A 14583-nucleotide genomic window follows, 5' to 3' on the forward strand; every position below is an offset into this window, starting at 1 on the left:
CATTGATTCTTCACCAAGAATTGCTTCAAGGTAGAGGATTTTTGTTTCTTGGATATAAAGCTGTTAGAAGATGGGCATAGAAACCCACTGTAAGCAACGGAGTATAAGGGCAGATGAGTGTGAATAGCCCTAGGGGTAGGGGAAACCCTAACCTTAGCTGGAAAAGGGCTATATAAACAGCCTATGGGTCACTATCATTTGTGAGAGAGTGTACCCAAGTTGTACTCTAAGCAACTTAGTAAGCAAGATTTCATTCTTGTACTTTGAGCTCTTCTCTTCCTCTTGTGCACACATTCTACTGCTGCAAACTCTGATTCTCAACATGGTATCAGAGCCATCTCTGATCTCCTCAGCTTCTCTCAGCATCAGTCATCACTAAGTGCACATGAGCTGTCATTTTCTTCATCCTATCCTTCTTTCCTCCATAGCTTCCTGCAACCTACCTCCATTGGAGGACTTGGGGAGGACAAAGGAGGCCATATCTCCCTCTGCTTTCTTCTGAGGAACTCTTCCTCATCTTACGTCGCAGCTGCCTGTTACCACGGAAAGTGAAATAAGGCGCACAAAAGGACAGCATTGCGTGGATTCCAAAAAACGGCACAGTCTGGACAGGCACAGATCTTGTGCTGAAACACGGGCTGTAGAAGGCACAATCCCAGCCACCACCATAGGGCTTTGATAGCCTCCCAAGTGGGCTATCCTCAGCTAAGAGGGCTCTAAGAAATTGTTCCTCTACTGGCTGCTACAAGACAAACCCTAACTGTGTTTTTTTGGGCAACCATAGCCAACAAGCTCCAAGCTTGACATTTTGGCATTTTTACACTCTGAGCTTCATTAACAGTGATTCTAATCACTGAAGCAGAGTCTTTGAGCCCTATTCTAGAGTCTAAAGATCTTGGGCATGCTCAACGGACATCACCAAGCATCGGGAAGCCGACTTCCAACCGGGTTCCATTCAAGCACTTCACTAAGCTTGACAATAGTGTTCTTTTAACACTAATCATAAATCATCAGGTTAATAGCTTGCTGGGCATTCACTAAAACCCAGTGAGTTTTTTATTCCTCTTCATAGATGGTTGTAAGGTTATGTGTAAAATGAACACATAGACCATTATGCACAAGAAGTGTATTGCATACCGTTAAGTGACATTGTCTCAAGTACATTGGTCAGTGAAATCAATAGCATGAGTGTCATCATACTCTCCTCGGAATCGTCAGCAACAAGCATTGAGATCATAGACAAACCGTGTCCAACAAAAGCTTCATCCACTAAGCCGTATCACAAGGAGGAGCCTAAAGTCCAGTCTAGGTTTACTTCATTAAAACCTAAAAGGACTATTAAACCACGGAAGAAGCTTTCTCATAAGAAAGGACCACCAAAGTCATACTTTGAAATATTACACTTATATGATTTTCAGCCTTTCTCTTCATTGCAACTTTGACTTCACTTTGTCTAATTTGCTTCCGCATTCAGTGAAAGGTTTGTAAGGGACTAGACACTGTCCTTGTCCTAACAAGTGGTAAGACCTTCCCAATGACCACAACATATGCTGATGTCCGTCCTCAAATTCGAAAGTTTGATGGTAAGGATTTCCATCCATGACAGGTACTTATAAAATACAAAATGATGGAGAGAGGGTATTGGCCTCTTATTCAAGGAGTAGAGTTGTAAACTCTGCAAATATGATTGATATAGAAGATGACCAACGTGCTAAAGCAATCATAATGCTACACTTAGATGAATCCCTGATTCATCATGTTGATCAACCAAACATTGCTAAAGAAAAATAGGATGAGCTTGAAAAGCTTTATGGAGCCACTAGTAAGAATACTAAAATCTTCCTTAAAATTGAATTCTTTAGCTTAGAATATCGTTCAGGAGAAGATTTGGGAAAATTCATTTCTCATATGAAGGGACTTATGGGACATCTTGCTTCTGTACAAGCTCCAATACTTGAAGAAGATGCTATTGCTGTTCTCCTAAAAGCTATAAAATAGCTGTTTCCTACTCTTGTAACCACTCTCATCAACATTCCAGATCCTACTTTGGCAAGTACCATTCAATCCTGTTTGGATGAAGAAAAGAGGAACCACAAAGAAAGCAGCAACAGTCAGGCAACTTCAAATTCCCGTGAACAAGTATTGGCTCATACAGTTCTCACTAAATGTTCTTTCTGTAAGAAAAAAAGACATCTTGTAAACAACTGCTGGAAGAAGTATCCCGAGAAGATGAAATGTAACAAATGCAAGAAGACAGGGCATATAACAAGTAAATGCCCCAACACTCCTGAAATACCCAAAGAATTGGTGGCCAACTATGTCTCCAATTCATCTGAAGATCGACTGTTTTGACTATTTAAATCATCTACCTAAAACAACCTTGTAGGCTTGATTTATAAAGGCATCCCAAAAAGGGGGGGATTTTTTACATGCCTTGTAATCCAATGCAACCCTTGCATTGAGGGGGGGTGTTAGAAGATGGGCATAGAAACCCACTATAAGCAAGGGAGTATAAGGGTAGATGAGTGTGAATAGCCCTAGGGGCAGGGGAAACCCTAACCCTAGCTGGCAAAGGGCTATATATTATGGAGCTATGGAGTTCAATCTAGAAGCAACATTTTGGGGCTTTTTATGGCAACAAGTTGGGAAGCCATTATGTTTTTCTTAGCTCTTGGATGATAGAACATTGCTTAGTACTTTGTTTTCTATGATGACATCATGCTTGTGTTGGCATGGAATTCTTCATAAAGACACTCAAATGCTTATGTTGATATGTTTATGGTAGTGGGTTCAAAGTTGTATACTTATTCTTATGATGCAATATCTTGCTTATATTGGTAGTAGTGGTAAGGTGATGCTCATATTGTAATGAAAATGAACATGTTCAAAATGCAACTTTTCATGTTAGAAATGGTTAGTTCATCTTGGGAGTAGTTCATTCCATACAATGATTTTAGGACATTACTCGCTCATTATAGTCATTAAAATGTATTGTATGGGACTTTGATTTTCTTCCATAGATCATTAATCGGTGTCTTGGTATCCTATAGAGTATCATTAGCTCTATCAATGAGTTTAGGGGATCCCCTTTTCTTTTCATCCTAGTAACTAGCCTTTTTCATCATCCAACAACTCTTCCAAAAGTGCCACATGAGCAACTCACATTTATTTTTGGCCCAAATAATGACTTTTTAAAAATTTTCACAAAAAATATTTGTTCTTCTTCAAAAGATACACAATCATATTGCAATTTGAAATGCTCATTTTAATATACCTTTTTGCATTGAATAGCCTCCAAATCACTTTATATTTTTTAATACCCTTAATAATCCCTTATAGCAAGCATGGCCTAGATTCAACAACTACTTCTTCCCAATAGTTTTCAAAGGACAAAAAAATATTGATATTTGGATAGGTAATTCCTTGTATCCTAACGACCCCAAGACTAGGTTATATCTATCTTTTAATTCAATTTCTTTGTTGCTTACTTTTATTGGGGATGGTGAATGAGGTCTAGTAGATTATTGCAAATGCTTGGGTGGCAATCTTCAATTGTAACAATGTCATCAATCAATGTTATATAACACTCACCAATCTTTGTTACAATCCCATGATTCTCTAAATGTGTTGCAAAAAGCCCTTCAAGATAAGGAAAACAATGCGTAGAAACTTGAAGAGAATTAAAGCAAAGCAAAGACAAGGAACAAGAGATGGCACATGACACACGAACGAACTCGAATCTTTTAAGAGAATAATGCTTCATTAAAGTCAAGTTTGGAGAAAATGGAAAGGATAAGAACATTCCAAAAGTGAAGTTAGAAAGGTGCAAGCAAACTGGCATGGGTTACAAGGAAAGAAAACATCGACTCCTACTAGTGTTATCACTATCCATTAATGGTGGAGTGTGAAAAAGATATGTTTAAGCATTAATATTCATGATCTTTTATTGACTAAAATGCAATATAGAAATAACTAAATTTCTCAATAATGTGTGACTTTTTAAAGGAACTTTTTCAATCATGTTGGAGGCCAAGATGGCCAATCGTTGGAGCTTCTAAAGGAGTTGATAAAATGTAAGCATATGATTGCAATCTTGAGAGACCCTTGACATGAAGCCCTTCGCTTTGCTTCTTTGAATGAGGTTCTTAAGGATGTTCTTAATAGCTTAAAATTGGAAGAATTGCAAATCATATGTGATACATTTGGGGTTAGCTAAGAAGGTTGGAATGCCATATAGAACACAATGGCAAATGCACTAGCTTACAACAATATAAAGCATATGGTGTTTCCTTGTCCATTTTTATTTAGATCCATGTAATGAATACGAGATGCATCAATTGGAGAGTCTATCAGACAATACTTTTTTTAATCATGGAGCAAATGGAAGTAGAAGACAAAAAATCCAAAAAAATTATTTCCTTCGAGTATGATGAGTTCAATAATATTTTTGTTAATCTAATTGACTTGGAATGTGTAATGGCTCATTTTTACAAAGTGCAATGCACAAAACATATTGACTTGTGAAACATTTGTTCAACCATCCATTTACTATACAGTCTAAAAAGGAAATTTGGTGGCTACTAGCAACAATTGAGCTGCCTAAGGAGTCGACAACGTGCTGTCATAGATTTTTCGACGAATCCCATATCTTGAGATAATTACTAGAAAAATAAATGGTAAGAAGCTTTGTTGGAAGGTATCACAAAATTCAAAATCAACCGGCACTTGGGTGATGATCTCAAAACACTCAATTGTATATTGAATAATGACACTAAGGCAATGGCATCACTACAATGTTTATAATGTATGAAAACAAACAATTGTTCTAAGCCTTTGAAATATGTCATCTGGAATGATAAGGCACTAGTATGTAATAGAAAGACACCTAGGTCATGCATGGATAAGAATTGGAAACCCATATTCCTTATTGACATCAACAAGATTCTTTTCTGTACTTTATATTGCCTCACATGTATTTTTGATAAGATCTTAAAGTTATATATCAATTATGTGTACACAATAAAACCTCCACCTAGGTGCCAAGTAGCTATGAAGAAAATTGAGGAGTTATAAAACTTCATAGATATGCATGAAGGCAATGTTAAGATCCAAAAGGACTAGAAGGCATCAGGGCTAACTCATGGTGTAGCTCAAAACAAATCTATGAGTGGGCCAAAGGCCAAAATATTCCTAAGTAACATGACGGATAAGTCATTTATGCTAACGTGGGAGCTTTGGAAAGATCTATGTTAATGTATTACAAACATAGAAAGAAATCCCAACATTAGGAATGCTCAAGCTAAAGTTTGGTATTTCTTTGACAAGCTTTTGTCCATCATGTTAAAACACTCAACAAATCCTTCAACACAATTATAATTCCATCAAGTAGTTGATGATTTCATAAAACCTATTGTCAATGCATGGGTAGAAATGAGCATCACCCATTACATAGTACCAAATAGACTTTCCTTGTACTTAATTTAGTGAGCATTATTTGGTGTTGTAAATCTAATGTTAATAGTCCATATTTTGCAGCATATATTGTACATCCACAAATCATACTATTTGGATTAGTATGGGTATTTGAAAATGTGGACCACACAAGGAATGAAGAAATCACATTACCATGCTCATGGTGCCTATTTTAAGAATACTTGCCATGGAGGAAGTCACAAAAAAGTAGCTATCTTGTTGAAATGTTCAATTGGTTCTATAAATGCACATTTGGTTATTCAATTACATTAGAAAATGCCAAGGCCAATTCTCTAGGCAATTCTATCAAAAATGAAATACTAGTTTAAAATAGTGAAATATTATGGACTAGTAATGTATCAAATACAAATGCTGCATGGCACAGTGGAAGATGATGCAATGACTCTAGATGGGCTTGTTGCAAAACCCCATGTATGAGCATGCTCACAACTCCCCAACTAACTTCCCCTTTAAATAGAGAGTACAATATTCATTCTTATAAATCTCTATTATTTACCTATAGGCCCCTAAACTTCCTTTCTCTGCAAGAATGGCTCGTACAAAGCAAACCGTGCAACGCCAACCACTTCTTGGGCAAAATCCAAAGCTATCATCATGGCACAAATGAGAATTTTCAAACCTCTCATAGCACAAAGGCTCATCCTCAACCTGTGGGCATAATTACGCATCAACCGCAAGGAAAACCATGCTAAAAAGGTAGAAGGGAAAAAGGCCGTAGGAGAACGATGATGATGACACCTTAACAAAGCATGAAACATACGAGATGGAGATCAGCAAGAAGAAGATGAGGAACATGAAGATGAGCAGCAACAAGATCAAGAGGAGGCTTTTCTAAGTGAGGAGACACACCTTGCTTAGGAGCAAGGAGATGAAAACCCATACCATGGCTATAGCAAAAGAGTTATGGAGGAAATCCGCAGTGATGAAGGCCTCACTTCTATGCAGGACACTTGCAAGACTTTGTGTACCACATCATCAATCCCTTCAATAACAACTTGCCCTAATGGCTCTATCAAGGCCACCACCTCCCTAAGGATGCCAAAGAAGACCTTTGGTAGTATGAGTGCTAGGGAAATGGACAAGGTGAAGGAGGAACTATGACTTGAAGGTAGTTAGAGAGATAATGAAATATTAGAAGACGATAAACCTTCTAATACGCAAAGCACCATTTTCCCACGTTATAAATAAAATTTTATGGAGCTATGGAGATGATAAGTGGATGTAAGGTACACTACTAGAAGCCCTATAAGAGGCAGGAGAGGCTTACTTAGTAATCTTGTTTGAGGATGTATACATATGCATGATACATGAAAAGTGTGTAATCCTCATGCAAAGAGATATGCAATTAGCTAGGAGGATTATAGGGGGATGAGACTAGAGTCCTCCCTATCGTAAATTTTTTGTGATAAACTCAACTTGTAATCTAGGAGTGGACCCTTATGTTTTTTCTTCAATGAAATGCAAATCTTTTTTCTTGTACATATTCTTTCACATCTAATAATGAGTTTTTAGTAATGTCTATTTCCACTTACACCAACTAAATGTACTTAGCTCTTGTCATACTACTCATGTGATAATTGCTACAAAGATGCATACAAATAAATATGTTTTATTTCATACAAATAAATATGTTTTATTTCATGAACAGAGAATTATTTTCTACTCCAAGAGCATGAATTATGTTGTCGAGGGGTTGTAAGGGGAACCAAGGTGTGTTAGGAAAAAAAGCCTACCATGGGATTGAGTTTAGGTTGAGGTATTCAATATGGTAGAAATTTTTTGCCAAACTCACTGTTTAGTACTTTGAGAGCACAAATACTACTCTCGAGGAGTCTAAGGGGTTTAGGGAAAATGGCATTTCCACAGTGCATGAAATGGATCCTTATACCGGCCATTTTGTGTGTTGTGGTAGGGTTTTTTTGCCTTGCACCCCTAGATCCCCCAAAAAACCCCCAACAATGCTATTCATGCTCTTTGAGTGCTAGACAATGAGCTCGGCAATAAGTTTTTACCGTATTGTATACCTTGGCCAAAATTCAATCGTTGGTTCAATGTTAGATATCCATGATTACAATCTAGCTAATAACATCACATAATTTTAGACATGTACACAATTGAATTGGAACAATAATAGGATACCATGTTTTTGACACAAGCCATATTTCCACTTGCAAAAAAAATTAAAACTCTTATACATGCATCAAAACTTAGAAAATCATAAGAAACTCAAACAAACATACCTTCCTATGTCTAACTCAAAAGCTAAAATGATTAATATACAAACTCACCATTAGAGTTAAGTGTTTATGGACATTCAATAAGCTCCAATACTTATTCGTTGAGAATTTTACCCACCAACATGTTTGGCATACAAATTTCAATGTCAAAGGTTAGTCCACATCTTTTTTGGACTATAAAGGGATCTAGTTCCCCACTTTTTTCATCCACTAAAGTATATATACAAGGAATACCATGAAATCGAATACAAAAATGCAATGTTATTATGATGAACTTGACATGAGTATACATCACCTCTATGCACACCATCCACCTGATCCCAACCTTCTTGGAAAACAGATGCAAGGAATGTTTCATCTATACCTTTGCAAACGTACATATAAGGGTAATTATGCAAATTATTAGCGTTGAAAATATGCAAGAAAAAATGAATTGGCAAAAACCAGGAGAGTCCCACAAATCTTAAAGCTTTAGAGAACTTCATGGAGTTATGAATATCATTTAACATTGTTCTTGCCACCCAGTAGCTGTACGTACTAGCAAAGAGAGATCAACCACTCGATCAAGTCAAATGACAAGCAAGGAAGAAGTTCAAGTCCACCATATGGATTCCAAGATATAGGCACCAAATATTTATACTCATAATTTTTTTTTTGAGCAACGAAAGCTTGTGAAGACTTCCTAGCCATCAAGATGTTGCCAACATCAATATACAAAGCTTCATAGGTTCCAAATAGGCTCTTCAAAGGTTGTTCCTTTATTAAATTTTATGGAAAAATATATGCCAAGAAAGAGTATACATGTAGGTAGATAAAATTCATGATTACAAAGCAACTAAACCAAGAAAATGTAAGATATGATCAATGCCCCACCCTCATTAGGTGCCACCAATGATCCATGGTGCTCAAAGTTGTAAGGCCCCCATTATGAGGAGAAGCCAAATGTGAGCCCAGACATTGGTTGAGTCCTGACTTGTATATCAGATGAGGTCTATGTGACCGGATGGCAAAAAGGTGGCCTTTGTGGGTCTAATCTTTGGGTTAGACGGAGTGGTTAAGTTGGTAGCAACTCGAGGAACCCGATGGTAAAGGGAATATTCCCTGGTCGACTAGTGGAGGCTCATATGGTAGGTCGGTCAGGCCGACCTAATAGCCTTCGCAGGCTATAAAAGCTAAACCCCTTCATAGCCATCCATTACTCATCTTTCACCCAGTCAGAGTTATTGTTCTAGCTAGCCTTAAGCTCTTCACATATCTTCTGTCTAGATCGCCATCTAAGCTTCACACAGTGGAAGTGCACGGGTGGATACAGCCATCTTTGTATCAGTTGTTTGGAGCTAAAGAATTTACTGATTCTCCTCTTATCTGTTGTGTACTCTCTATCTCTTTCTCAGATTTTGTTCACTGCGCCATGTAATTTTTACATGGTATCAAAGCCCAGGGGGCTCTAGAGATCGAAGAGTCTGCAAGAGGCAAAGGTTTCAACAGAAAAGAGAAAACTATGTTGACTTTCGGAAGCGGCTCTAGCGCATCATGAAGTGGTGCATGAGGTGGTGATGCTGTACCGGCTATTCAAACACTGAGGATTGGTCCACCAACCTTCAGAGAAGGCAAGTTAGATGGTACAAACTACACCTTGTGGAAGTTCAAAATTACAACTATCCTTGATTCTTATGAGCTTTTGGAGACTATGCTGGGGACTAACGTAGAACCACAGCCTACCCCCGACCCATCAAATCCTAGTGTGATGATTCCTCCAAATGTAGATCTTCTACGAGCTTGGAAACGAAGGAATTTTGATGCATTGTGTGCCTTAGTTACAAGCTGTTCTGACAATGTTCTGACTTTCAGCATACAACCAAAGTGTCAGAGGCTTGGAATGCACTAAGGAGTCAGTATGAAACACGAAACCAAACAAGGATTCGAAACTTGGAGAATCAACTAGCAGTGGAGAAGTTTGCTGAAGGAGAGACGGTTGAAGCATTCATCACTCGGATTAAGAATCTGTGCGACCAGATGGCTGGTGCTGGCATACAAAAGACTAGCGAAGAGCTACCTTGGAGGTGTCTTCGAATTTGTCCACAAAATTTTGATGGACTAGTAACTGCCCTTAATACTCAGGTGAGAGCTCAAGCTTTGACTTTTGAGAAGTTTTGTGCATTATTAATGGAGGAGGAGTTGAGGCTGAAAGCCCGAGAAGGAAGAAAAAATGGAGATGCTGCATTCTCTGCCAATGCAAAAGGCAAAGGTGGTTCCTTCACCAAAAATGATGGTGACAAAAAGAAGAAGGGTGGCAAGAAAAAGTTTCAAGGAGAGTGCTTCTATTGCAAGAAGAAAGGACATGCAATTGCAGATTGTCGTGTCAAGAAGGCAGATGAAAAGAATGGTACCCTTGAAAGTAAAGGGAAAGAGACAGCCAATATGATTGAAGTAGAGTTGGAATTATTCATGGCGACCATTGAGGAAGTGTGCTCCTCGGCGCAAGAAGAATCTACCACTTACTCATGGGTGTTGGATAGTGGGGCCTCCCGTCACATGACCAACAAGAAAGGTCTATACAATTCTATGCAGCCTCTACAAGAATCCATCACTGTGACGGTTGGAAATGATGCTAAATGCCCTGCTGCGGGCACAAGTACTATTTCTTTTGTTACTACAAATGGTAAAGTCAAAAAGCTTTCAAATGTGTTGTATGTTCCCGAAATCAGGAGAAATCTATTATTACTTGCTGCCATAACTGATCTTGGTCATGAAGTGAGGTTCAAGAAGACAGGTGTAGAAATTCTTGATAGTGCTGGTACAATTGTTGGCAAAGGAGAAAGAAGGAACAACCTGTATGAGCTAAGTGCTCTTACAGCCACCGCTGGAGTGGGTACAAGTAAGCTTTGGCATGAAAGGTTTGGACACATCGGATTTGCAATATTGAAGGAGATGCAAAAGAAAGGTATGGTTGCTCACCTACCTACAATAAGTGAATTGAAGGAACCATGTGAAGCTTGTATGATGGGCAAGCAACAGAGAAAGGCATTTCCACAAGAAAGCAAGAATAGAGCACAGGCTCCTCTAGAGTTGGTGCATGCTGACTTGTGTGGTAAGATGCCTACACAGGCCTTGGGGGGATCTTCTTATTTTATGTTGATTGTCAACGACTACAGTAGGAAGATGTGGGTGTACTTACTTCGTGATAAGGCTTAAGCTTTTGGTAAGTTTAAAGAATGGCTAAAACTTGTTGAGAATGAAACAGGGAAAAGTGTGAAGAAATTTAGAACAGATGGTGGTGGTGAGTTCAACTCAAAGGAGTTTGAAGGCTTTTGCAAGAGAAAAGGGATCAAGCATCAATTGACGATGCCTCACACACCTCAGCAGAACAGTGTTATGGAGCGCAGGAATCGCACTATTATGGAGATGGCAAGATGTATGATAAAGGGCAAGGGATTGCCTAACCATTTTTGGGCTGAAGCTATTAATATTGCAGTCTACATTCTAAATCAGAGCTACACAAAGGCTCTCAAGGGAAAAACACCTCATGAGGCTTACACTGGTAAGAAACCATCTGTCTCACATTTTAGAATTTTTGGATGTGAATGTTATGCAAATGTTCTAGATGAGAAGAGAAACAAGTTAAAACCAAAAAGCAAAAAATGTATCTTCTTGGGTTATACCGATGAGCAGAAGGCTTATATGACCAAGAGGCAAAGAAGATTATCGCGAGCCGTGATGTGGTGTTCAAGGAGGAGCCGGATACAGTGGAGGAGGAGAAGACAAGTTCTTCCACTTTATCATCAAGCGAGGAAGTAGTCCACTATGAACCTGTCCAGAGAGCTGTCCCTATCCTTAAGGAGGAGGAAGCATCATCTTCAGATGATGAGGAAAAAGTTCACCAACCTGACATCACCCCACCGAAAAAGCCATTGCTGCACTGGGTGAAGCAACTCTATGACCACAATAATCCTATGCCTGCATCTGTTGAGGAGAAGGCAGACAGACCAAGGAGGTCTTAGAGAATAGAGGAGCAAAGGAGGGCTTCTGCTCACATAGTCAATATGGCCTTGATGGTTGAGATTATGAGAGAAGTAAAGGAGCCAACTGACTTAGAGGAAGCACTTGCAGATCCATCATGGAAGGCTGCTATGCAAGCGGAGTATGACAGCATAATGAAGAATGACACTTGGGAGCTAGTGGATCGACTAACAAAGCGGAAGGTTATTGGCACCAAGTGGATCTAGAAGGTAAAGTACAAGGCTGATGGTACCTTAGAAAAGTACAAAGCTAGACTAGTTGCCCAAGGATTTTCACAAGTTGAAGGGTTTGATTTTCAAGAGTCATTTGCCCCAATTGCCAGAATGACCACTATTCGCACAGTACTTGCAATGGCTCCCCACAAGAAGTGGCCAGTGTATCAAATGGATGTTAAGTCAGCGTTCTCAAATGGTGACCTCAAGGAGGAGGTGTACGTGGCTTAGCCACCAGGGTTTGAGTCCCCCCATTCTAAGAACAAAGTGTGTAAGCTGAAGAAGGCATTGTATGGGCCGAAACAAGCCCCCAGAGCATGGTATCAGTGGATAGATAAGTTCTTTTTAGACCTAAACTTCAAAAGATGTGCCTCGGATGCTAACTTGTATGTTTATAGGGATGGTAAAAATTCTGTAGTGATTTTCCTATATATGGACGACCTTCTTATTACAAGTGACTATGAAGATATGATCAACCAAACTCGAAAGGCTTTGAGTTCTGAGTTTGAAATGACAGACTTGGGCTTGCTGCACTATTGTTTGGGGATTGAAGTCTGGCAAGAGCCAGGAAAGATCTTCATCTCTCAGAAGAAGTATGCATGGGTGATCTTGAAGGCATTTGGCATGACCGAGTGCAAGGAGATAGCTACACCTATGGAGGTGAATGCAAAGTTATCCGTCAAGGATACATCAGCACTAGCAGATATTGGGAGGTATGTCTGATCTACTTGTGTAACACCAGACCAGATATCAGTTTTGTTGTTGGTGTTTTGAGTAGGTTCTCAAACAAACCTCATGAGAGTCATTGGAAGGCTGAGATGCGGGTGCTTAGATACTTGAAGGAAACTCTTGACTATGGTATCACATACAGTTTCAGAACCTCTCTTGTGGGGAACTGTGACTCAGATTGGGCAGGAGACAGTGATTCCAGGAAGTCAGTTTTTGGTTATTGTTTCTCTTTGGGTTCAGGAATTTTCTCCTGGATTAGCAAGAAGCAGCCAACAGTGGCATTGTCTTCTATCGAAGCATAGTGCAAGGCAGCTTGTTTTGCTGCATGTGAAGCAGTATGGTTGAGAAGCATTCTATGGCATATGGAAGTGCAGGATGAAGAACCAACTATGCTAAGATGTGACAATTAGAGTTGTATCGCCATTGCCAAAAATCCAATGTTTCATGCACGCACCAAACATATAGAGATCCAGTATCACTATGTGCGTGATTTGATGGAGGATGGGATAGTGGAACTACTCTACTGTCCCATGATTTGATGGAGGATGGGATAGTAGAACTACTCTACTGTCCAACAGAGGAGAATGGAGCAGATATCTTCACCAAAGCACTTACGAAGGATATGCTTCAAGTTCATCTTCAGAGACTCGGCATTGGGCCGGGGAGATAGTTCACCTATGGGTGGACATTGAGGGGGGTGTTAGATATGATCAATGCCCCACCCTCATTAGGTGCCACCAATGATCCATGGTGCTCAAAGTTGTAAGGCCCCCATTATGAGGAGAAGCCAAATGTGAGCCCGGACATTGGTTGAGTCCTGACTTGTATATCAGATGAGGTCTATGTGACCGGATGGCAAAAAGGTGACCATTGTGGGTCTAATCTTTGGGTTAGACGGAGTGGTTAAGTTGGTAGCAACTCGAGGCACATTGCATCGAGTTGTGGGGTAAGGGAGTTAAAAGGGGCCCCTATTTTTGGGTCCGGGGGCCGTGAAAGCAGCCCCTAGCTGGGGGGGCCCAAGGGGGCCAGCGGCCCCCCTGGCGGGGGTCCGAGGGCAGCACCCCCAGCTCGATAGTAAAGGGAATATTGCTTGGAATATTTCCTAGCCGACTAGTGGAGGCTCATATGGTAGGTCGGTCAGGCCGACCTAACAGCCTTCGTGGGCTATAAAAGCTAAACCCCTTCACAGCCATCCATTACTCATCTTTCACCCAGTCAGAGTTGCTGTTCCAGCTAGCCTTAAGCTCTTCACCTATCTTCTGTCTAGATCGCCATCTAAGCTTCACACAGTGGAAGCGCATGGGTGGACAGAGCCATCTTTGTATCAGTAGTTTGGAGCTAAAGAAATTACTGATTCTTCTCTTATCTGTTGTGTACTCTCTATCTCTTTCTCAGATTCTATTCGCTGCGCCATGTAATTTTTATAGAAAAATGGTATTACCATGGAGAGTTACAATTAGATGGGAAGATATAACATGAATTAAGGAGGCCAAGTCTCAAATCCTTTGCACTATAAACATTTTATACTATTGTAACTAAACCTCCCTCTTGGACCTCCTTAAATTTGAGCAATCTACCTTTCTAGTGATTCTTTGATAAATCATGATGTCTTACTTGGTGAGGGCCTATTGTTCTTGGGGTTGTATGTACAATCATGAGACATTCTTTAGCATTTCTCCTATCCATTGTCCATGTTCATATTTTTTATTATGAATATTGATAGTGTCAATGGAATCTTGAGGATGCTATTGATGATCTATAGATGCCATTAGAATGATTTAGCAAGAAGGAACTTGTATTTCTTAAGAAAGACAAGGAGATAATTATAAGAAAGGAAGAAATGGTGGCTCTTTAGTACCAACTAATAATGGTGCCCTTGTGCCTATGGTTAT

Source organism: Lygodium microphyllum, chromosome 22, assembly GCF_053477565.2.
Source record: "Lygodium microphyllum isolate KBCC chromosome 22, Lygodium_microphyllum_v1.1.10, whole genome shotgun sequence".
Classification (NCBI taxonomy): Eukaryota; Viridiplantae; Streptophyta; class Polypodiopsida; order Schizaeales; family Lygodiaceae; genus Lygodium; species Lygodium microphyllum.